Raw genomic sequence first — 26,606 nt, forward strand, 5'->3', positions numbered from 1 at the left:
GCAGGGAAGCAGAAATTCATCCCACATTTCTAATACAACTTTGCACAAATCAGCCAGGAAATGGGTATTTGTCTTTCCTTACTTCAAGGGCTTTGTTTTTGCTTCTTTGTACATTTTTCAGAAGTTTTTATATAGGGAGAACTCGACCCGAAGGTATTGGAGCACTTTAAATTAGCACCACTTACATTACACAAGGTCAAATTCATTGTTTATAGGCATGGGGAGATTAAATGGTTTGCCCAGAATTACAGGAAGTTGAGCCGGTGCTGTGACTTAAACCTGGTTCCCCTGCTCCATAGTCAGCAGCTCTGTCCCTAATGCCACATTCTGGGTAGAGGGAAGAAGGCAGGCAGAAGCCATAGGAAAACCCGGCTTGTTATGGGATCAAGGTTCCAACATGACCTCGAGCTGAGCCAGAGACTGGCTTCAGGCTCTAGCCTGGCTCAAGCTTTCAGTGGCTTGCTCGCCTCTAGAATAGCTATATAATGTCTAGAAAGTTAGTGATATTAGCACATAGTGTCCAAACTTCCCTTATCTTCATTATGGACTTTTGTTTTTAGATATTGTATAAGATTAGCCTGTGATCTATATTTATTTAACACAGTTTACTATTTTATTTACAGGGTTGTACAAAAACAGGGTCTTCTGGTTTTAAAGGGGATTAAGAAAAAGAAATTAATCTAGCCAGTAGTTTAAGTGCACTATGTGTGCCCGGGAATCCTGAATTCAAATCCCAGATTTTATGTGTGGCTAAATTGTGTGATCTTAGTCATAGCAATTTACTTCATGTGTCTAATTTACTCGATAGTGACAGTTAAGAGCACTATCAAGTAATACAGTTTAAGATGGACTGTGCACAAAAAGTCCCTTGTATGTTTTATTAGCCTGGAATGTTCCACCGTTCATAACAATAATATTGGCCATGATGTAGGAGACACCAGATAATACATGGGTGGATGAACGGGAATGCCCATGTGCCACCATGTAACACCTACTTGACACAAGGTAATGCAAGGCAGTGCTATGCACTATATTGTGGTATATTTTCTTTTTTTTGTTTTTTACAATGCCATGCCAATTGGGATTGGCGCCAGTGTGTACTAGAAGAGCTTCTTTACGGTAGCAAGGCCAGGCTTATAGTCTCTTCTTGAGACGACTCATCTTGATAACTGAAAACAATCTTACCATAAAGTGCTGGCAAGAAATACTGATTGGTGGGGATGGTGGGCGCATAGAAGGAGGGATGACACGACACACCCGGTTTCACTCTCTTTCATAGCTGCTAGGTGTCTCTATGCCATGCTGGTCACATTTTATCAATCTTTTTTTAAACTAACAAAGCATTACAGCAGTCAGGGCCAAAGAGAACAGCTTTAGGTTACCCGCTCTGGGGTTACTTTAGGTCATGCAGAAGCACTCCCTGCAAGCAACTTCTCAAAGGGTAAGTTGAATCAAAGTGCCTTTCTCTCATTTTCACTGCTTTCTCTTCTCCCATTTCTTTGTGTGTCTCCCTCTTGTTTTTCTCTTGTTTTTACTGATTTCTCCTTGCTCTTTCTCAAGTTTATGTGTGTGCCTTCTCCTTGCTTTTTCACTCGTTTTATGGGCAGCCTCCCCACGCAATTCTGGACCATCTCCTCTTTCGTTCTCTCCTGGTTCCCACTACCAAGGCACTCTTTCCCATCAAATTATGCCTCAATCTACTCGTAAGTTTGTTTCATCTTTACATGTGCTGCAATCGTATGTTCATGTCCCCTGAGAAAACAAACGGCTGAGAATATTAAACTGAAGGCCTGTGCTTTGGTCGAGTTAATTTAGCACTGTCAGCCTTAAAAGATGCGTGACTTGATCTTTATTTTGCTGTTGCAGTCATGACTGCTAGCTTGGTCAGGAACCAGGGATCAGAGTACTTTTGTTTGCGAGGCTGCCGAAAACTCTGCATTTTGCTCTAAGAAATGTCCAACCACTGCCTCAACAGTTTATGTTGAGTAGAGTTTAGGTCATGTTGGTGTATTCCGCAATGGATGCAAAAGTAAATTTATTTTGCAAGGTTAAACATGAAGCAGCCTATGAATCTACCTTTCCTGAACTGTACGATAATGAGCACTCCCTCAATATGTCCACTGTGTGTTCATCTTGCTTTTTCATGGCTCTCCATGCCACCAGCTTTATTTTGCCTGGTGGTTCCTGATGATCATTTGGTCCATAGCATTGCCAATCTACTCTCATATGGATGGTTGAGTGACCGGGGTAATATCCAGAGGTTTGCTGTGTCTAGCATGCTGCCTCATTGTTCACTGTGTGTCGATGTTGCTGTGAAATGGTACACTCTGTGGTCAAGCTGCTGAATGATGATTCATTTTTCGATAAGGCTGGTATATGATGATTCTGTGTCTGTCCAGGCTACTTTATGATTGTTCCTGGTGTGTCTTGGCTTCTACCCGAAAGCTTACTTAGTCTTAGTGAGCTCTCTAATAGTGAAATATGACCAGGCTACTGTATGATGGTTGATAGTGTGATGTGGCTGCTATCACATGCCAAAGCTGCTGTCTTTCCGAACACTTTTATGGGTAGGCTGCTGTTTGATGTTCCATATGAACCAAGTCTTGGTTGAATTATGCCACAATATGTTTTGAGCTAGCCCAGCACATAGTATCTTTTAAACTGTACTTTAGTATAGCTTGGACAGTGCTTGGGGACTATTTAGGAGGCTGTTTGGTGCATATTTACACAAACAAGGAGTGCACTTACAGAAGCATTATTTAAATTGGCCTAGATTGCTTAGAGATGGGTAGTTGAGGTTAAAATGAATTTTATTAGGACAGCTCTGGGTATTTTGGAGTACTATAATAGGGTTAATACAAAAGATAGATACAGAAAAGAGGTGTTTAAGCACATTAGTGTTTGGGAGAGTCTCATGAAGGAACATGTTATTTTTCAGTTTAGAGGATACGTAGACTCTGACTGGCACGGCGGGTTTAAAATATGATCTGGGTACTGCAACACATAGTGGATTGCTTGAGGTGGGACATAATAAACTTATTTTGGTTTCCTATTTAATTACTTATATGCTATTACGCTACCTCCTCTAATGTATCTGTAAAACTTACCTTTTGTCTTGAATTTCCGTCCTGAATTTTGGCCTTCTGTCCAGAATTTTTGTCCTGAATGTTGACACTTTTGTCCTGAATTTTTACACTCACCGTCCTGAATTTGCATCCATGCCAGTTGGTCACCCTACTTGTAGCTGCAAAGAGCTAGAAGAGATGACTGAGAATCCAGAGCTGTTGAGGGTTACATAGTTTGGCTGTGCTGAAGGAGAACATTGCAGTAGTAGGAGAGCACCTGTGGCTTGTGAATGGAGTTCAAGCAGATCCCTAGCCAGGCCAAACTATGTGAGGGATGCTTACACTGCTGCTGCTGTTACTTCTACTGTGCCTATTCTGTGTGTGAGGGCTGCTTAAACTGCTGCTGTTACATCTGCTGTTCCTAATATGTGTGTGAGGGATGCTTACACTGCTGTGCCTATTTTGTGTGTGAAAGATGCTTACACTGATGTTACTTCTACTGTGCCATTCTGTGTGTGAGGGACGGTTACACTGCTGCTGTTACCTCTACTGTACCTATTCTGTGTGTGGGGGATGCTTAGACTACTGCTGTTACTTCTACTGTGCCTATTATGTATGTGAGGGATGCTTATACTGCTGCTGCTGTTACCTCTACTGTGCCTATTCTGTGCGTGAGGCATGCTTACACTGCTACTGCTGTTACTTCTACTGTGCCTATTCTGTGTGTGAGGGATTCTGACATTTCTGCTGTTACTTCCACTGTGTCTATTCTGTGTCTGAGGGATGCTTACACTGCTGCTGTTGCCTCTACTGTGTCTATTCTTTGTGTGAGGAATGCTTATACTACAGCTGTTACTTCTGCTGTTCCTATTCTGTGTGTGAGGGATGCTTATTCTGTTGTTGTTGATTCTGCTGTGCCTATTCTGTGTGTGAGGGATGCTTATACTGCTGTTACTTCTACTGTTCCTATTCTGTGTGTGAGGTATGACTGATTCTGTTACTTCTACTGTGCCTATTCCGTGTGTGAGGGTTGCTTATACTGCTACTGTGCCTATTCTGTGTGGGGGGGATGCTTAGACTGCTGCTGTTACTTCTACTGTGCCTATTCCTTGTTTGAGGGATGCTTATACTGCTACTGTGCCTATTCTGTGTGTGGGGGATGCTTAGACTGCTGTTGTTACTTCTGCTGTGCCTCTTCTGTGTGTGAGGGATGCTTACACTGCTGCTGCTGCTACTTCTACTGTGCTTATTCTGTGTGTGAGGGATTCTTACACTTCTGCTGTTACTTCTACTGTGCCTATTCTGTGTGTGAGGGATGCTTACACTGCTGCTGTTGCCTCTAATGTGCCTATTCTTTCTATGAGGGATGCGTATACTGCTGCTGTTGCCTTCAATGTTCCTATTCTGTCTATGAGGGATGCTTACACTGCTGCTGGTGTCTCTACTGTGCCTATTCTGTCTGTGAGGGGTGCTTTTACTGCTGCTGCTGTTACTTCTACTGTGCCTAATCTGAGTGTGAGGGATGCTTACACTGCTGTTACTTCTACTGTGCCTATTCGCTGTGTGAGTGATGCTTACACTGCTGCTGTTACTTCTATTGTGCCAACTCTGTATGTGAGAGATGCTTATACTTCTGCTGTTACTTCTACTGTGACTATTGTTTGTTTGAGGGATGCCTATACTGCTGCTGTCCAAGATGAACCTCTTCTGTGAGGAAAGCTCTCCACCATGCTGTTGTCACTGTCCCTCCTCTGTTTGTGGTGTATGGCCGCATTTCTTCTGTCCATTGTCTGCCTATGCTATGTATGATTAAAGCTTGTATGGCACAGCCCCTGCGGTACTTGTACTCTAAACGAGACAAGCCTGTACTGTCCATACTACATCTGTACTTTGTTGTGTTCATCCCCAGGAAACTGACAACAGGATTAATTATAAAATATTCAGATTACTATAGATTCTACCACGATTGGTAAGAAGCTAGCCTGTTCTTCTCTCTGCAGCATTGCAAACTATTACCGCTTTTTGTACCCACCAGTTCATAGAGCTGTTTACTTTACCATTAGAGATAGTGTCCTGTGTCCAGATGAGTGGTCAGCAGGCCATGGGATCCTCCTTACACCATACAACACAACATGCGAATAAAGTAATCATAGCTTGTTTCTGTCCATTACTTAACTGTTCTGTAGCAAAGGGATGCTTGCCAGGGCCGGCCTTGGGCATGGGCCCAAGGCACCAATAATCCGAGGGGCACAGCAGTGAGCTGCTTGACTTAATGTTATGCAAACAGCAGCTCGTCCATCCCACTTGGTCTCAATTGGGTCCCATTAAAGACTTTGTAATCGGCCCTTAATGTACATCAGCGTAATTTTTAGCACCCCATCAACCCCTACCCTCCTCCCATCTGCCCACACAGCAATGACCCCATCAACTCTTGCCCGCCTCCTATCTACGTCAAACCTACTGCCGTCACACCACAACGACTACCCACTCCCACAACAAACACCACCATTTATTTCTGCCCAGGGCGCTGTCCTGGTCAATTTGATTTAGGGCCGGCCCTGATGCTTGCTATGCTATGTGGTCCATTTTTTTGTGTTTGTGGGAAAAAAATCTCTTCTGATTCCAATTTCTCACCTCATGTGTGATTATGGTCCTGATAAATGTTTTGGACAGTCCTGTCTGTGTGAGGGAGGAAGGCTTTTATTGCTGCTGCCTATGCTGTACAATAGCTTTGTCTGTGCACAGATATGGCTTTGTTGCTGCATGTGGTATTCCTGCTATGTGAGTGAGAGAAGCTTCCTCTATTTCTTCCTGTTTCGTAGCTATTCTGTGTGCAAGGACAGCATGAACGGCCTGTGCTGCATTTATTGTTTTTTGTGAGATGTCTGCACGACCACTGCATATGCTGTACCTTCCCTGTATATTATAGACACTTACACTGCTAAGTGCTTAATTTATGCCAGTGGTTTCCGGTGCCCAGCACTGGCACTTAATTAGCAACACTTGTGCTTATGACAGTCGGCCACAAGGTGGCGCTGTCTGGCTAATTTAGAGATGACCACAACAGTAGTTAATTACTAGTTCAATATATATTAAAATGACTATTACCTGCCACCCAAGCCATTCCTATAGCTTTGTGTGACTGAAATAGTCCACATTGTCACACTTGTAAGAGTGTGATGGTTGGTAGTTGTGTTGTTACTATCATTGGCAGCATGGCAGGGGCAATGTGTGGTGCAAACTGCAATGGCTTCCTGACGAGGGCCCCAGCGCTTATTTTTTTTTTACAAATTAAGTACTGACACTGCTCCTGCCCATGAAGGATCAGCTATGTGTAAGAGGAAGACGTGCTCTGCTGCTGGTCGTTGCCACACTACACCAAATTATTGGGGTCATTCCATTAAGTATTCCCAAGCTTCAAAAGAAAACTGCAACCTTTCTTGGAGGAAAGGAAAACTGTCACGTGTCTCTCATCCTTCCTCAGGGAGTTATGCTTGAATGGGAAGGAATGTTATGAGTTAGACAATCTCTTATCTGAAGGTAATATAAGAGAGCCTTTCTTGTTACCCGAAATCAGTACACACACAATAATTGGCATTTTATTCTATAGGATTATTTATTACACACTAATAATTTACAAATAATGTGACTAACAACGATTATAAACAACAGTGCAAGCACTAAACACACTAGGTCAAAGGATGAATAAACCCAATCATATGTCATCACACACCACTAACCCAGTCGGTTAATCTGTACCTATCCCTTATAACTAGCTGCCTAACAGTGCAGTTGCATTAGTCTGCTTGTGTATGCCAAGTCATGTGAAGTTTCGCTGCAGTACTTAGTTTACCATCAAGTCCTCATATTTCAGCATCCTCCAGGAACGGCCCACATGCCTGACCACACCATTGACACCAGTACCTTAAATGCCCTTCTTGTGCATGGTGCTCTCTGGAGCAAGGAGCTGTCAGATGACGCTTGACTCCTTTTTTCCCAATTAGGTTAATGAACAATACTTTTGTTCAAATTGTGAGCTGTACACAGAAGTCAGAGGCAATGATAACACTCTTCCTTCCTTCATCCGCGGCCCGTGCAGGTAAGAGCGGTGGGGCAATGGGGCCGGTTGGGGGTGATTGTGACAGACAACGATGAGGGAAAATTAATTATACATTTAATTTTCCCTTGTAGTCATCTGTCGCGAATTCCCTTACCCCCCCCACCCACTCCGCTCCACTGCCACACCGCTCTTACCGCACGGGCCGCTCCTGCGGGCTTCCTTGATGAACAGAACTTGTAAGGTCAACTCTTCTCATTGGACACGATTCCATGAAGAGTCATCGATAATCTAAGTCACCATATTTCCCATCAAATTGAAAAGATGATTTCAGATTCTGGGTATCAGGTTTACTGTAGTACTGTGATGAATATCAGTATATCGATGTGAACCCTGAAGACAGAGGCTTCACGACTTGTTGAATTTGAATTCAATTTATACAGTGATTCTATTCAATAATCCTACCTTTAGAATTTGAATTCTCATCTCAAGTTATAGACTGCATGTATTCATGAGAGGAATGTCTGTTTGTGAATTAATGTGTTTTTAATTAGTCATGTACTATCACAGACATTGAAAATCACTGTTTTTTAATGGTATTTTTGCTAAAATAAAGATTACTATTTTTATCTTTGGTGTGCACTTGGCCTTCATAAAATATTATGATACAAAGAGTTGCCTATGGATATGTTTTGACAATTGAACTGTTCTCATGCCACATCCCAGCTGCATGTTTACTAAAGAATTTCAGAGACTGGAAATATTCCCTTCTCTAGATTGCTAACTTGAGCCTCAGAAAACATGACAATCGATCACATATTTAATTATTTTGTACAATCTGAACAGCTCTTGTTAGTAAATTAAAAGGCCTGTTTTCTGGGCCTTATGCTTCCGTGTGTGGGTGCATTGGCACTTTATTTCATACAATTAAAATACTATTGTGTACCTCTTTGCTACTTGTACTTGTAGAATGCTGTTTTCCTAATAGGGTAAACTCTTAGAACCAGTGAGCTGTCTTAATAGTGCATTATTGCAGTCTTCTAGGCTGTTGGGGAAGTGTGCTATGTATGTGTCATGCCTATATTGATGTGAACTGCACACCTCTGGCATATTTTCAGACTTAGATAAAAGTAACAGTCCAAGCAGGTAAAAATTATGTCACGAGAGAGACTTAAGGCAAGATGTATCAAAGGGTTTTGCCCATTCTGTGTCTATGGAGAATTGTGTTGATACATATGGCCCTTAGAGTATGGAGAAGGAAGCAGGCCTCAAACATCACATTTATTTTTCAGTGTTGAAAATGACACATTGCCAGTTTTCTGGCCTTTGGCACTGTGGTGGGTGTGTACATGGTTGTCAATTTGTGTGGTGAGGTGGAATTGAACTGGGGATACTGTATCAGGTGTACAGTAATATAATAGGGGACATTCAGGGTAGTTTAAATATTGCCTCATGGAAAACACCTTGTCATTGAGATGGCCTTGGGGCTGTGGTACCTACAGGCAAAAGGGATCAGTCAGTAGGAGAGATGAGGTGCATAGATGTATTGGTTGTGCAAGTGATATGTTCCTCATTTAGTTAATGGGAGGCAAGAGTACAATCACTTGTGACATTAATCCGAAAGAATGATGGAATGAGCACAAGCGAGTAGCTGCACTGCAGTATGTGCCCAAACTGCTGGTTGTCTATGTTCACTCATGAGATGGAAGAGTGGCTGTGACAGGTGTAATGTAGGGATCAGGCTGGTAACAGCCCATTGTGGACAGAGCTATGCATTTGTGTCCTATGATTCCCAGTTCCTGTCACAGGGCCATGGCTGATCCTGGTGTGAGCTTAGGTGCTCCTGTCTCAGGAGCTCTTTGGGTGCTTGTCTGGTGCTGTTTGTATGCAGGGCAGGTCATTTAAAGGTTGTTGTCCGAGTATATTAAGTGAGAAGTCAAGGGCCGCATTTCTGAAGGTAGCAGACTCTAGCAAGGGTGACAAGTATGGGTGATGGTGTAGGTGTAGGCACACTAGCTTGTCTTGTCTTGTCTGAGACGTTTTAAGGCATGGGCAAAGTGGGTAATTGCCCAGGGCACCCACCGTCCAAGGGACCCCCTGGGAAAATGATTTTTTTCGTTATCTGGCCTCTGTCTATCCACTTTCTCTATCTAAACCTCCGTCACGGGGGGCATATTATCAAGACAGGCGATAAAATTATCGCCGCTTTAGCGGCAGAAAACTGCCGCTGAAACAGCGATAATGGGCTTGATAATATGCTCTATGGAATTCCAATTGAAGCCCATGTTAGATGTTCTTCACATTTAACATGGGCTTCAATTGGAATTCCACAGAGCATATTTTCAAGCCCATTATCACCGTTTTAGCGGCAGTTTTCTGCCGCTAAAGCGGCAATGATTTTAACGCCTGTCTTGATAATATGCCCCCAAGTGCCTACCTCTAGCTCTGTCTTTCTACTCCAAGTGATTTTTTTTAAAATGGGGTTCTCGAGCCAGACATCAACTGTTTTTGTGAGCCCCTGTTAAAGCTTCATATATAATTTAGTATTTGTTCTGTACAGGGACCCCAAAATATGTCTTGCCCAGGGCCCCCCAAAATCCTTAAATGGACACTGGATCTCACATCTACTTGGTCCTGCTTTGCTGAGGGTTTGGGTGTAGGTGCACTAAGAATGTGGTGTGTCCTGTTGTTATGATTTTTATAAGCTTTTAGTAGGTTTCCCTCAAACCCTCCAGGCTTCAACAGGCTCGTTATCTGATGTTGGTTCAGGTGCAGGTTTATTGAAATATTATCTGTATGGTGTAAAGACCACACGGCATGACCTATGGATAATATCAGCGAGAGTCTGGCACTGTGTTGATGAGAACAGCCGGTATTGCGGCTTCATAACCTTGCAAATAAACGGCTTTACTGCTACCAAGCAGTCCTTTGAATAAGATTATTTTTGATAAGATAAAAGGCGGAGCGAGCCTTTACTGGGATCCAAACTGTTGAACCGCATGATGCTCATCCACATCTGCAGCAGGATTTTAAACTATCCTACACAAGAGGGGGGCCTCTCATCCCAGCTCAGTTCACCCCATTGCATTCTGGTAAAGGCAGTACGCTTACTTCAAGTTGCTGTAGTTTTTCACCAAAAGTTGGTGCCGGTAGTGCTGCTATCTCTAGACATGTGTTTCTGGGTTTAGCCCTACATCAGTAGAGAGCAGAAGTAGTAGAGAGCAGAAAGAAGTAATCTAGGGTTGCTGAAATGCTGCCCGAGTCTTCACAGGTCACAGTACCACTCCACAGGCACACATGTGCATCCCGGAGGAGCTTGTCAGCTCATTAGCCATGTGTGTCAGTGAGTGGTACTGTGACCTAGGAAGACTTTGGCAGCATTTCCAGCAACCCCAGATGAAGGTTTGCTGCTCTCTACTGCTGAAGGACGACATCCAGAAACACATACATGTGTTTAGAGATATACTGCACTATCTGCACCAACACTGGTGAAAAACTAAAGTTATTTTTGAGGTAAATGCAAATTTTATACCGCATTTACCATAATGTCCTGGGGAGAACTCAGCTGGGATGTGAGGCAGTGTGCTCCCACCCCCTTCTTTTTAAAAATAGGTTATCATCTTGAATGTACTTAATGCTGCACTGCATATTCCATTTATATTTTATATTGCTTTTCAAGCACTTTATGTAACATCTGAATGTGGAAGTCCTCTAGTGCCAAGGTACAGCCCAATCCTTTTTCTCAGAGTGCACCATGACATAATTTCAGCACAGTTGTTGTGCAGTATAAATATTAAATATGCTTGGTAACTTACTTTAATGCCATGCACCTACACCTTCACACCAACCAGAAGACTCTGGGGCATATTTACAAGCCCCTATCACCATCGGAGAGGCACTTTTTTTGACGCGCCAGTGGCGTAGTACCACTTTCCATATTTACAAGTTGTTGCTATGCCACTTAGCGTGGCTTAAAGCCACCTTGTAAATATGCCCCTATCCGCTGCAGTCCTGTGCTGCAGAGGGGCGTGCAATGGGTGTTGCTGTGGGTGTTTTACCGGAACAGCCATTGCTTTTTGAAGCTGCCACAAATTTACAAGGAGGTGTAAATCTGTGGCAGCGCCAAAAACGAATGCCGTGCAAGAGCAGACGTTAGAAGGGCGAAACGAGGAGGAATGCTTTTATTTCTCCTCGTGTTTGCTTTTTCCATGTGTGCTACATTCTGCAGCACCCATAGAAAGAGCAAAAAGCCATTAATGATTTTTTATGTACAGGAAGGTGCCCCTTCCTGCACGTCAACAATCATAAAATAATGGTGATTTGCTACTTCGATGTGAATATAGAAGTAGAAAGTATAGAAGTAACAAATAGTCATTATGGATTGTTTATATGCAGGAAGGAACACCTTCCTGTACATAAACAATCATTCCCTGCAATGCAGGCACCCTTGCACAATGGTGCAAGGGGGCCTGCATTGGAGCTAGGAAGCTAATTTTAGCACCAGCACTAGGGAAAACACTGGTGTGCCGTATTGTAGTAAATACAATGCATGCCTGCGTTGGAGCGCAGCGCTGCCAAATTTGGCGCAGCTCCGCGCTACATTTTCTTGTAAATATGCCCCTCTGTATCTAATGCTGATGAACACTCTGCAAAGCTCTCAACAGTAAGTTTGCAGCGATTAGCTGTGTCCCCAGATACAGAACAAGGAGAGTTATGATAAATTCATGGTTAGCGCAAGCTATGAGCATCCAGCAGAGCAGATTTGGTTGTTATACATTCCAATATAACTAAACACGTTAACATCAGTTTAAATATAGCAGCTGGGCATAAAGCTCATTCACAATGCAATGGTCTAGCTTTAGAGTATAAACGCATTTACCAGTGGTTGGATGCATTTCATGCACAAATGCTGTTTGTCACATTCAAGCCTACCCTTTTGGCTTTGCCAGTGTTAGGAAAAAGTAGCACACTGGACTGATGTCTCTATAAAATCATTTTAGAATAAAAGGATATGAATGTAACAAACATAGTGATGGTTGAGTGTACATTTCAAATGCAAAAGAGTGCTGCATGCATTCCAAGTAAGTACTTCCGCAAAGGTGGAATGATACACTAAACAGCCAGTAGCATGAACTGAGAGAGTAATAATCCTCCGGGTGGAGCTAAAGATATGTATACTTTAAAGACTAGGCCTAGTAGGTCTTGCACACAGCAGCGTTGTCAGGCCAGACCCGAAGAAGCTCCTACAAGCTGTTTTCAGTATTATTTTCTAATATTGTTGACTGAATTTCACTTTTTTTCATCAGAAAAAGGGTGTGGCCAGAATCAGAGACTGCTTCTCTACTTTATCTGTCACTGGTTGTCATCGTGATGGCTAATTATAAACTGTTTGCACTGTGTACTCATTCTAGACGGTTTCAGGGTGCTAAGAGAGAGCTTTTCGACCCATCAACAAACATGCACAATGTTTTTGATTCACATGATTGGGCAATCCCAATACCATAGAAACGTGAAACTGAGGATTTTTTTATTTTTATTATCCAGCATCTGCTACAGTTTAATTCCAGAACAAATGTAGTAAGTCTTTAAGGTCTCCAATAACAAAATTTGATTTTAGTATCTTGAATGCTTCACAAAGACATGGTCTACAATCTTCATTCTTTCACAAATGACGTAAGGTTGCCTGCATCCCTCAATTCATCTTTGCCGTGCATTCAACCGAGAACAAGCATTGGCATAGCCAATAGGTCTCGCCTTTGGGACCTTATAAGTGTTTAGCCATGCAACAGTTGCATAACTAAATACTTATAAAGTCCCAAAAGCGAGACCTATTGGCTATGCCAAGCGGCCGTTGGGCCGCGAATGTGAAAGTGATCGCGATCGCAATCACGATCAAACATCAAAGCAGCTGTGAAAGTGAAAGTAGTCGCGGTAAAGCGTGGTGCGCGCTCCCGCGCACATGCACTGTAGCTCTAGGCTGGCCTGGTAGCATTTTTTGGAGCCCTCTCAATAAGTCTCGCCAGACCAGCGCATGCGCTGGGTCAGGCGAGACCTAAAAATCAGGTAACAATTGCGTCACAGCCCTTCCACGCGCGCGTGTCCTCGAGCTGCCGTCTGCATATGCTAGAATCTGCCTTGAGACATAATGAATTCTGCTTTGATGAATTATTCAAGACGTTTTATCTTGCGCCGGCTCAGCCAAATAATTCTTCTTTGATTCTGATGATGGCGGCGATAAAAAGGATGCTGTCGTTAACCTAAGGACACAGAGTGCTCGAGTTATGCAATTTCTGCATGCTTCGGATGAGAGGTTACCTAGAGTGCAGTATCGACTGTTGTCTTACACCGGAGCCATGTTTCATATTTGCAAGTCAGCGACTCTAAAAGTAGTTTTTAGTTGGGAATAGCCAAGGGGAATGGGGGTTTAACACAGGAGCAGGGTCATAGCTAAATGGCGGTCTTTGAGGTGTTACTCAACCCTAACAAATGAATTATTTAATAAATAGTTGAGTACGGGAGATTTCAGTGGGGTATGGTAAGATGTCTGTTTAATTTCACCTGAAATTTATAAATACTCACTCAGACAAAAACACACACACACACTCTTGTCCCTGTTTTTAGGGTCTTAAAACATGGGTATTTTTTAAATAAATTCCTGTGTTTTAAGTATCCCTCAACATCCCCACCCCTTTCCCTTTCCACTGGCCCTTAAGCCTTCCTCAGGCGATTCTTCCCATATATTGATTAACAAGATATCCCAGCGTGATGGTCGGTAAATCTGAAACTCAGACCCCCCCAGTCTTACTGCCCAAGCCATGGCCCTGCACAGGAGTTCACAGAGAAGACTGGTGGGCTCACCTGTGTATTAATGTGTGTGACACCACTGTGTATGGAGCAGCACTCAACAGCCGCAGGGTAGAGCTGAGGCAGGGATCCCATCGGCACCACCTCCCTCCCCAAAGATGCCACTGAGTATATGCCTGCAACCCTAGGATGCTTTCTAGACATGCTCCCCTATGCGAAGCCACCAGTATTTGATTATTTTGCAATGTTCAATGCAAGCCAAGCAACATATCTTTCATGCCGTGGTAGGTTGATCATATGTTGATACTCAAAAACTAATGGTAAGACATAGGAATAGGACTGTCATTTTGCAGAGACTACGGGATACAGACCGATTTAACTGGCAACGCACACCAACATAGAAAACGAATGACAATGCGATATTAGGGTTCCAATGTTGTGTTATGTGTTTAGGCTTTCCTGTTTTCAGTTTCTAATTTTGGTAAATTCTGGTGTTTTTTTTTCCAGTGTTTTCAAGTGATTTCAATATCCTAAAATAACAGTGGTTATCAGTGGTTACACATTTTCGTGCCATTAAAAAAAACAGAAACAGTGTTTTTCCGGTGTTTATGGAATGTTTTGCTTTTATTATTGCTTGCTTTCTGCACTGATAGCGCATGGTATATAGACATTGTACGTATAGTGTATATGAGGTCTAAATAGATGTTTGCAAATTAAATTTATTGTGGTACACCATACCATACTTCGTCAGTGAGTCTTTGGTCATGTGCGCTTGCTCTTTCCTTCCCATGTAAACTTCTGTGAAAAGGCCCTCTCAACATTGGCACTTGAAACGGGCAACGCCAAAACAGCCAGTATACAATTTGTTAACTCTGGTCACTGACATAGCTTTCCATGCCAATACTGGTGTACTTGAAGACTACAATTCTCAGGGCAGGTTCTGCAACATTTGCATTGTGATTGGCGCTTATGCCCTCAGAGTTATTGAAGCAGTCAAAAATGAAGCAGCACTTATTGAAACTACGGCGGAATTTCCCCTTTATAGAAGGGATCTATAACTTGTACTGAGTACCACAGTGAGGTTTCATTGACTTCAAATGCCATGGTTGGTGAAGGGATGTTTCTATGCATCATTGCAAGCCATTTCTCAAACATTGTAAAATAAAAGGTCCTTAATTGCTCCTCAACATTGCTTTGCTTACCAAGTGGCAAGCACTCTAACATGGAACATGTTGCGGTACCAAAGTCACTAAAGGTGCCGCCCAGCCTAATCTCAAGGAGATGTTTCACATCTACACCAATTATGCTGAACACCTGGCAGACAAGGGTGTTTTTCAGACTCTAGTTTTTTAATATGTCCACTACAGCAGTTATGTGTTCCTGTAAGGAATGCAGTAGAGTGTACTTTTTTTCACATCACTATCAATATGCGACAAAAGATCCTCACATTTCTTGCCTGTGGCATCATCACTCAGCAAACATTCTGTAAACGGTTCCCAAATGGAAAATATAGCATTGATCACTCCTTGGACTGAGAACCATAAGCTACAGGAAACAGTTGGGATGACTCTTTCTTTGCTGCCACACAAAGCACAAAATGAGAAATATTGGCCTTTTAATTTTTGTGCATAAGATACCAGTGCACCAGAATGGACTAAAAAGTCAATAGCATTCCTCATTAACTCTGAAGATTGTAAAGATGCTTTCAGCATACCATTTAACAAGTGGCAAGGATCTCTTACAGGGAAGCAATTTAGCTCAGGTACCAATTTTGACAGGTCATCATACAACTTTTTCATATACGTAGCTGAATCACTGCAAATACAAACCATTTCACTTCAACCTTTGTTGAACTTGGAAAGAACCTTTTTTTCAGAGCATTCCAAGTGACACTGCTTTCCATGTTTTCCAAAAGTCTGCTGTCATGTTTTAACCACCATCCCAGGTGCTTGGTGATAGTGCTCTTTTCACATATACTTGTCACCATACCTTGCATTGAATGTTTAAAGACAGAGGTGTTGGCAATTCACCTACTATCAATATTGACTCACTAGAAACTGGGGCTGATGTATTAAGGGTTTTTACCCATTCTCTGTGGGTAAATGTGATGACACATATTAAGAAAGATTCTTATGAAATCAGCCACTTTACCTATCAGTGAAAGAATCAAACGTAGCCAAAATATCAAATATGGTTTTGATATTTCCTGATTCTGTACAGTTTATAAAATAATTAAACAAGACCTAAAACATGCTTCTAAACCCGGCATCTTAAGACCAAAGACTACAAAACTGAAAAAAAGGAAGAAGAAACAATATTTGAGTGGCATCCCTAAACAACAAAACTCAAGCAGAATAATGTTAGCCCAGTCTTTCTTACTGCTAGCTTGAATAACAAAGTTGCATTGTAGTAGCCCCTTCAGGAAGAAAAATAATTATGGTCACTATCTCTTTCCTTTCTTTGAATGGCATTTAGTTTGTCGTTGTGCAGGTGTTTTTTCCAGTGTTTTATGTTTTCACTGGTGAGGGCTATTTCTCTTTCAGTGGGGTTTTATCAGTTATTATAGGTTTAAACCTAAAACCGGACAGCCTATTTGTGTTGTAAAAACATTCAATCAAATGCAATGTTGACACAGGGCCAGATTTATCAAAGTTTTGCTTTGCCCTTGCTTCAACAATGAGAACGCAAGGGCGACGCAACACTAAAGTCAGATTTCCTAAACAATGCAGGGCCACCTTGTGTGGCCTTGCGGGGCTTGGTAAATCTGGAGTCATGCAAGGCAGTGGTAGTTGCTTTCTTGCGCTACTCTGCCCCAGGGAGGCGTTCCATGGGTGGAGCGTATGTGTTCCCATGCATCCACCCATGGATTTTTGCACATTCCCAGATTTACCATTAGTGCTAGTCCTGGGAATGCATCAAAATGCTATGCTTTCGCAGGGGAGGCGTAACGAGGAGTAATATCTTTATTTCTCCTTGTTTTTCCTCTTTCTACGTGTGTTGCTAACTGCAGCACACATGGTAAATAATGCACATTCTTGCCCTTTGCCTATCAAGCAGCGCAGTGCAGCAAGATGGCTTTGAATTTTTGATAAATATGGCCCACAATATTTATGTAACTTCAATTGTTTCCTGCTGAATGCTGCTAACTGATCCTCTGCAGTAAACAAAAAGGCACATCTCTCTCTGTGCTTAGTCAAAACTCCTAAAAAAAACGTGACCTAGTGCATTTACAGAAATTTGCCACTGGGACATCTGGTAAACCTATGCTATGGTGAACAAAGGGCATGACGACTCGATAGCGCAACATCGCTATTGCTTAACCAGCCTGGACACTCATTTGTGTGGCGGTGGGGGGGTCTACGGTTTGAGGGTGGATCAGCCTAGACACAGCATGCTGGAAGACAAGCTCCCCCAGGGTAGAGAACAAATGTGGAACAAAGGACTACAAAGTAAAGCAGCCATTAGCAGATTGCTTGTCTCTGTCTCCTGTGTGTACCAGGATTCCCTCTAGATTGCTGTATGTATTTAACGAGCCATACTGAGAGTCAGTTTCACATATGCCAACGAGTTTCATATGATTTTCCAGAGGGCTGGGGAGATAAAATCCCTTTCCCTTAGCACCGTGTCAGTGTCACACAGCTGTGTCTTCTACCTGAAAGGGTTCCCTAAAGCCTAGAGACTTGCCAGTGGCATTATGCTACCTCAGTATTAAAGGTTGACTGCACACAGTCAGCTTGTGATTACTGCACCACACACTGATGCTTTCTGCTTACTCTCTACTATGTTTATTGATACTCATCAATAAAATATTGAGGATTTAATGCATAGACTAAAATAATGCATTTTCGGTTTTATGCAACACACACACGCACGCACGCGCACACACACACACACACACACACACATATCTTTGCAATTGTACCATGGGTTAGGCAAAACTATAGCTCATGTCTATTTGTACAATAGATCGATTGCTAGCACCTTTGTGTTACAATGCTAGAAACATCAAGAAGTTCGAGTACTAAGTGGTGTCCACATAAAAATTGTTGTTTGAGGATTCCCAATAAATATTATTATTCATGCAGTCACAGGTACTTTTACTATAGAGCTAGTGAGTTTTATAAAAATGAAATTACACTTTGAACTGCTTTACTATTACTGATGAATTGTTCAATGTTTGCTTTAATATAGAGAGGCATTTTTATTTCTCGTTAATGACCATGATAAGTTTGTGGTTTGCCCCATAGTGCCTTATGACGAGTTACCCGGATTTCACAAGAAGGCTGGTAACTAAAGTTATTGGCCCCATTCGGAATGACAAGGTCCTTGGAAATACCACATGGCTGTTATGTTCGATCCTGAGAATTCAGCTGTTGAAATCAGCAAAAACCTCCAGGTTAAACTGGGGGAGAGTTAGGAATCAGAAGGGCATTAAACCCATAATTGTTGATTCCTTTGGAAAGTCCTCATTACTTTCTCACTGTCCAACCCATAATGCTCATTAATTCAGCACAGTTAGAGTTAACATGTCTCCTGGTTTTGCTAACCCTGGGTGTGCTGGATTAACACCCCTGCACCAGGGTGCTCATAATTTTGAAAAAGTGTATTATTAGTATTCAAAATTCAGTTTCTTTTAATTTACATATTGTTTACTAATGCTTCTTCCATGTTAGTAACCCACTTAGTTTACCCCACCATTCCCAAAAATATGTTGATGCTGAATTTTAATGCCCTGCCTAAGATTATTTCAGCAGTGCCTAAATTGAGATGGAGGAACATGTGAAATGTTCTGCCCTAAATTTGACCAGACACTAGTCCAAACATGGTAGACTGCAGGCATCAAGGCATTATTGTTTAAGCAATAGCTTCTTAGAAATGGTGGCCATTTACCAAGTATCCATCAAGCACAGTGTAAGAACAAAACTTCATATGATCTGCTCTTGTTTCAGCGCAACATGTCCAGGTTTATGCCCCATGAGGAAATATTATCTGTAGTTTCTTGGGGGAATGAAATATGAGATGAATTATACGCATTAGCTGTTGACAATGTTAGGTATCTGTGAATATGTTCTTAGTGTTAAAACCTAGGACCAAATATTGTTGGTAATGCTAACATTTTCAGCTGTCCACCCCACCCCCCTTTAGTTCATATGTCCAATCAGCCCCATAGTACAGGATTTTGTCATCAAAAATCAAAAGACTTCCTTTGTATTGTATTCTGAAGCACGAATCAGCGTCACAAGTGAATGGCTACTGTTAGGATATCATAACATACTAGAACAACTATGAGTCTCAAAAAGTAGAAGACCTAGACACAAGGATAAAGGTAATGCTAGAGTTTAGTAAAGCTGTGAATTCATTTATGCATATATGTGTGTATGCACTGGAAATAAAATTCCCATCATCAACCTCAAGAGGTTAAATTCATCATCTGGGAAAAGAGGACGGCAAGAGTACCATATTCTACTTAGCAATTAGTAGATCTTGGTCTCTTATGTGTCCCAAACCAGTGGATGATATAGTTGTTATTTGATGATGGATGGATAGGTGTGCGAATTGCAGTGCTCGTGAAACGTGATGTTGTGGGGGTGCTCGATAAAAATTGTCTAGCAAGGCACTAAAACACTTTTTATTCAATCGCTGCCTTGTTAGCAATGACTAAAAACAGTGCTATGACAGTTTAAACAAATAACTGTGATGACAAATAGGTCTACATGTTTCTGCTACCGGGTGAAATTCACCCACGCATTCTTCAGGACCAAAAAAGCTACTGCAAAAAATAAGCGGTGCTCGAGTGAGCAATAAAGTGAAATGATACAACCTGGACCCAAAACGAAGGGCCAAGGAACTCTGTGGGAGGTTATTTTTCCTCCGTTGACCTACAGAGATACCAACAAAAAAGGGGGGGAGACAGAAAACACAGCATGACGCAAACCTTTTAGAAAGTGAAATTCATGAGGTCAAAAACTTATAGCATCCAGTAATTGACCAAGTATGCAAATACTCTTAAATGTATCAAGACTATATTAAGTCTATGTTAATTGAATAAAATGAGTAAAGGTTATGGCACTTACCCAAAATGTTGTGGGTGTGCGCCTCACCTCGCCTGGCTACTGCTCAGGTTAGGGGAGGCCCCGCTCTGTAAGGGAATCAGAGGGTTCACAATGTATTTTTGCTCAGAATATGAGCTCTTTTATAAAAACCGCAGGCGCTCATTCCGCGAAATGCCAGAAAAGACTAAACCCTCATGATGACATTCGAGGGCTACAAAGCGTCAAAAGGGTAGTACCTGTAGGCTATACTGAGTAGTCGCCATGGTAACAGTTAAGGAGAAAGGCTCCACTACCCAAGGTAACTCACTCGATATTACCAAACGCGATATATTTCCTTCTTACAACATAAAATGAACCAAAAGGAGAGAATTACTGCTCACCTCTCCGTCGGTACCTCGGAGTGGAACTGAGCTCGTAGGGGAGGCAACCAGCGGGGTGGAAACACTCGGCTGAAGTACAGAAAGCCGGTGTTGGTTGTCATGGTAACCCTGTGAGTGAGGCGCGGGGGAATTGCGTCACCGCATCGCGCCTCACGAGTATGGGAAATGTGGTTCCTATGGGAAGGCGTCATAGGTAGAGCTCGATTAGAACAATAGCAAAGACAAAACGATATTCTGTCTTGTCCATGAAGATGACTAGAGTTCCTGAAAGAATGTGTATGTGTACACATGGAGAAGGCAGCCGCTCGGGTGAATGTAACCAAACACAAGCCTGAATAAATGGTGTCATATTGTCATGGCAACTCTGTGAGTGAGACACAGGGGAGTAGCGTCCCCGCATCGCTCCAAACGAGTATGGGAAATGTGGTTTTTTATGAGAGGCAAATCACGTGCACATAGCTCGACTCGAACGATGGCATGATGAGGCAAAATTCTGTCTTATCCATGAAGGTAGCATAAATGTCAGAAAAAATGTGTATGTATACACATAAAGAAGGCAGCCACTCAGGTGAAAACCACCAAGCACAAGCCTGAATAGATAGTAGTGTACAAGCACACGCTAACTGAATCATATCGACCTGAGCTCCAATACACCTTAGGAAACGAATGTGTATCTACCTAGATAGTTGCCCAAGGAATATCATCATTAAGCCCATCCTGGTCACTATGTAGTCTAAACACCCATCTCTGTTCCTTTTGGAATAGGTAGTTCGTGACATCTGTGATGTGTGGTGGAATGAAAGGTTGTTCCAGGATGAGCCATTGCATGTCTTCTGGTTTATGGTTTGATGTCAAGAAATGTGTAGTCATTTTTGTTGACTGTTTCTTACGCCTGATTGTGCTCTTGTGCTCACTTATTCTTATCTTGATTTTGCGGGTGGTCATCCCAACATATTTGAGTGAGCACGGGCAGGTGATAAGGTAAATTACTTTTTCTGAGTTGCAGTTGGTATGTTTATGAAGCAACCATGGTCTTGCGGTGCCAATATCTACTGATTTAGTATGTTTTGTCTGTGGGCACACCGAGCAGCTGCCACAAGGATAATGCCCTTGTACGGGTGGCAGGTCCCAGAGTGTTAAGTTAACAGGGTTCTTCATAGTTTTTGGTCGTGTATGAACCAGACTGTCTTTTAAATTCATACCCCTCTTAAAAGCGAAAAGTGGGGGAGGAATTTCTTCGTTGTTGAGATTCAAGATACGCCAGTGTTTACGTACTACTTTCTGCACCTGATTGGAAAGTGTGCTGAAAGTATTGACAAAAGTTAATCTTGTTAGTGGCGGTTTTGGTATTGGGGGAGCAATAAGAGCGTCTCTGTTGTTATTAGCCGCTCTTTTCTTAGCTTGTCTAATCAAGAAAGGAGGATATTCTTTGGCTTTTAGTTGATGGGATAAGGCCGCTGCATGCTTGTCAAAACTCTCCTTAGTGGAACAATTTCTGCGTATCCGCAGAAATTGTCCAACAGGCAAGTTCTGTCTAAGAGACTTAGGATGATAACTTTGAAAATTCAGTAAAGAGTTTTTTGCTTGGGGTTTTCTGTATAATTCACTCCCCAGAGTGCCTTCTGAGGGATAGATGACAATATCTAAAAAAGGCAACCTTGTCTTATCGTGTGTCACTGTAAATTTCAGAAATCTGTTCTGTGCATTGAGCCATGTGTGGAAATCAAGCAGGGTAGTCACATTACCGCGCCATATGACCAGAATGTCATCAATATATCTCTTCCAGACGACAAGCCTGTCGTGGAAGGGATTGTTGTCGTTCAGTACTGTGTCCTGTTCGAAAAGATGTACGTAAAGGTTCGCCAGGCTCGGCGCAAAAATGCTGCCCATTGATGTTCCTGAGGTCTGGAGGTAAATGGTATCCTCAAACTTAAAGAAGTTCTCTTTCATTGCCAGTCTGGCACACTCCATGATGAAATTGATAGGCGTGATTGTGTCTAGATCTGTGGTATCAAGTAAACCCCTGATGGACTCCAGGGTTTCGTCCTGGGGAATACAGGTGTAGAGAGATTCGACATCGAAACTTACCAAAAGGTCTGTTTCGGTGTCGAAAGGGGTCTCAGGTAACAGTCTCAGGACGTCTTTTGTGTCTTGTAAAAATGTTGGCATCTTTTTGACCAACGGACGTAAAAAGAAATCCACAAAGGTGGACAGAGGTTCAAGGAGAGATCCTATCCCCGATATGATGGGGCGTCCTGGTGGTGGTCTAGTGGCTTTGTGAATTTTAGGGAGGACATAGAAATAGGGCATCACCGGAAACCTCGTGATCAGGAAATCAGACTCTTGTGGTGTAATCCAGCCTGATTCTTTTGCTTCATAGACCAGATCATTGATTTCTTTGGACAATCTGGCTGTCGGGTCTTCTGACAGGACCTGGTAAGATTTGCCATCATGAAGCTGTCTGAGACATTCATTCCGATATGCTGTCGAATCCATTATGACAATAGCGCCCCCCTTGTCAGCGGGCTTGATGGTGATAGTGTTGTCATTGGAAAGGGTAGTTAAGGCATTTCTTTGTAAGAGGGAAAAGTTTGAATATTTCTTCTCGCTGGTGGAGCACAGCGTAGTGACATCGTTGGTAACAGCTTGTTCAAACACCTTTACATGGTCTGGCACCAAATGCACTGGTGGGTTGAAGTTAGAAGCTGGTTTGAGACCTGTGTTGGATTCTGGAGGTGTGTCATCTAGACTCATCATATTGGTTCCCTTGTCTTTACCTTTAAAAAAGAAATGAAGGCGAACTTTCCGAAAAAAATTTCCGAGTTCGCACTTTAATTGGAAGGGATCACCCACACATGTGGGAACGAACCCCAGACCTTTGTTTAGAACCTCATGTTCAATTGACGTCAAATTGCGTTGGCTCAAATTCACCACTAGAAGATCCTTGTCATCTGTAGTCTTAGCGGTTCTTTGTTCTTTGTATTCTATGGGTTCTGCGGTGGTTGGTCTGTTTGCCAGTGTACTTGTTGTGCTTGTCCTCCTCTTCTCCTGCCTCTGTTGCGCCCACGGCCTTGCCCTAAAAAAGGAGGCTGCCCAAAAAAGGTAGATGCAGGGGGCGGCTGGCCAAGAAAAGGGGGCATGGGTGGATTGAAAGGCGAAGATTGGTAACCCCAAGGTGCTGGGGGCCACCAAGGGCTCGGTTGACCATAGTAATTTTGTGTGCCGCGTCTTTTATTTGCGCGAGAACGTTGATAGTTTTGTCTTTGCGACGGAGCCGATGTATTAGAGCCCTCTGAGTCTGATGAGGGGGTATCTGTCCCTGACGAAGAATAGTTAGAGCCGTATCTCTTACCCTTTCGGTTATATTCGGGTGGTGTGTAAGTTGCACTGGTGTACGGGTAGACTTTTTCAAACGAGAAACGGGCCAGATCCTTCTTGAATTTCTCAATTTTCGTCTGCAAGATGGTATCTTTGTGTTCTTTATTGTTTTTGTTAGTGTCCTCGAGATTTCTTTTGAACAAAGCACTCGTGATTGTGGCTTTGATTTGACCCTCCAAAGTTTGTATTTCTATAAGGATCAAGTCGGCTGCCTTCTTGGCCGTGCTGATGATTAAAATAAGCCAATCGCGAGTGCATCGCCAAGCAATAAGCGACCAGTCTTTCAGAAAACTTTTATCAGTCAAAAACAGGCGTGGTGTATTGGTTACTATCAAACCCATAGGTGCGCTGTTACTTCTTAAATACTCCGTCATTATTGCACCATGTATAAAGGTGCGCGAATGTGATTTCTTCAGGGCAAGGAGATTCTGCCATTCGTCTACGGTGTTGTTGGAGACTGATGGCAAGGTGTCTAATATGCTAGGATTAGTATCGAGGATTGATTGTAGCATACTGTCATCGAATGACAAACCAGTGAGTTCGGCCATTCTGAAACAGAGAACGCGGAGTGAGCGGCGGTATAAGTGTACTTGAAAACAGCCAATTGGCGTAAGTACCGGAATAAAGACCCGCAGCCAGCAGCTGCTCTATAAACTGTCTTAAAGTATCTCAAGTAGAGTGGGGGTCAAAGGGAACAGAAGTTTATAGACTCTAATAGTTGTGGTATCCCCAAATCAACATCATAACATACTAGAACAACTATGAGTCTCAAAAAGTAGAAGACCTAGACACAAGGATAAAGGTAATGCTAGAGTTTAGTAAAGCTGTGAATTCATTTATGCATATATGTGTGTATGCACTGGAAATAAAATTCCCATCATCAACCTCAAGAGGTTAAATTCATCATCTGGGAAAAGAGGACGGCAAGAGTACCATATTCTACTTAGCAATTAGTAGATCTTGGTCTCTTATGTGTCCCAAACCAGTGGATGATATAGTTGTTATTTGATGATGGATGGATAGGTGTGCGAATTGCAGTGCTCGTGAAACGTGATGTTGTGGGGGTGCTCGATAAAAATTGTCTAGCAAGGCACTAAAACACTTTTTATTCAATCGCTGCCTTGTTAGCAATGACTAAAAACAGTGCTATGACAGTTTAAACAAATAACTGTGATGACAAATAGGTCTACATGTTTCTGCTACCGGGTGAAATTCACCCACGCATTCTTCAGGACCAAAAAAGCTACTGCAAAAAATAAGCGGTGCTCGAGTGAGCAATAAAGTGAAATGATACAACCTGGACCCAAAACGAAGGGCCAAGGAACTCTGTGGGAGGTTATTTTTCCTCCGTTGACCTACAGAGATACCAACAAAAAAGGGGGGGAGACAGAAAACACAGCATGACGCAAACCTTTTAGAAAGTGAAATTCATGAGGTCAAAAACTTATAGCATCCAGTAATTGACCAAGTATGCAAATACTCTTAAATGTATCAAGACTATATTAAGTCTATGTTAATTGAATAAAATGAGTAAAGGTTATGGCACTTACCCAAAATGTTGTGGGTGTGCGCCTCACCTCGCCTGGCTACTGCTCAGGTTAGGGGAGGCCCCGCTCTGTAAGGGAATCAGAGGGTTCACAATGTATTTTTGCTCAGAATATGAGCTCTTTTATAAAAACCGCAGGCGCTCATTCCGCGAAATGCCAGAAAAGACTAAACCCTCATGATGACATTCGAGGGCTACAAAGCGTCAAAAGGGTAGTACCTGTAGGCTATACTGAGTAGTCGCCATGGTAACAGTTAAGGAGAAAGGCTCCACTACCCAAGGTAACTCACTCGATATTACCAAACTATCCTTGACTATCCTGTTAGGATAGTCAAGGAGGCTCAAAAACCTCTTGTGTGCTTCTTGCTATATCGGCAGAATTTGACAGAAAGGATGTTAAAGGCAGCCAAAACAGGTCTCTTTTGATCTTCATTTGTACAGTTGAGAGATGTACTCTGTCTAGCTTTTGATTGTGGCAGACAACATTCCACCCTGTCTTAAAAGAGAACTTGCCAAAACATTTCTAGTAGATGTTAAATCCTGTTAAACAACCGCAATAAAGAGATCTATCAATTTACTGTTCATACTTGCGAAGGACCAAATATCATTGAGACTACCTAAAAGTGTATGCGAATTCTTGAAAAGAAAATAAACCGAATATATTTCTATAATCTTATTTCAAACCTGAAACCGAAATAATCCAACAGACTATCTAAAAATATATGCAACGAATGGCTGTTCAGTTCACCACATAACCACCATCTTCCTTTTATATAATAATAAAGGTGTTAGGAATATTCTATTATAAAATATTTTTTAAGTTTGAGTGGTGCTGGCCGAATGGGAAGTAGTGTGAATTCTAACCTATGTCTTGTTGCATGTGGAAGTAGAAAAAGTTACATCGAGGTCCTCTTCCCATTGTAGTTCAATTTGTGGTTTGTATCTGTAGATGTCATGTGAATTAAACTTACGATATAGGAAAGAAGCTCTGGCAATCATATTGAAATCATGAGACTATTGAGGATATTGAAGAGACTTTAAATTAGAATCAGGAAAATCAAATTTTATATTATTAACATGGGATGTTAGCTGGTCGTACTGTGATTTAAAAGCATTAGATATATTAATTCTTGGAAAGTGATACTATAATTGTCTTTAAAAAGTTGATAAGAATATGTAATCCTTTTGGAAATCCATTCCCGCCAATGAAGTACTTCATCAAGAAGGCGTATTTTGCTGTTATATCAAATGGGAGAAAGCATGAAATCTTCTGTAGTAGATTCAATAATAAAAAGTAAAGATGTAGCTAACAAACAATATTGA

The sequence above is a fragment of the Triturus cristatus genome, chromosome 5_2 (genome assembly GCF_964204655.1).
Source record: "Triturus cristatus chromosome 5_2, aTriCri1.1, whole genome shotgun sequence".
NCBI lineage: Eukaryota > Metazoa > Chordata > Amphibia > Caudata > Salamandridae > Triturus > Triturus cristatus.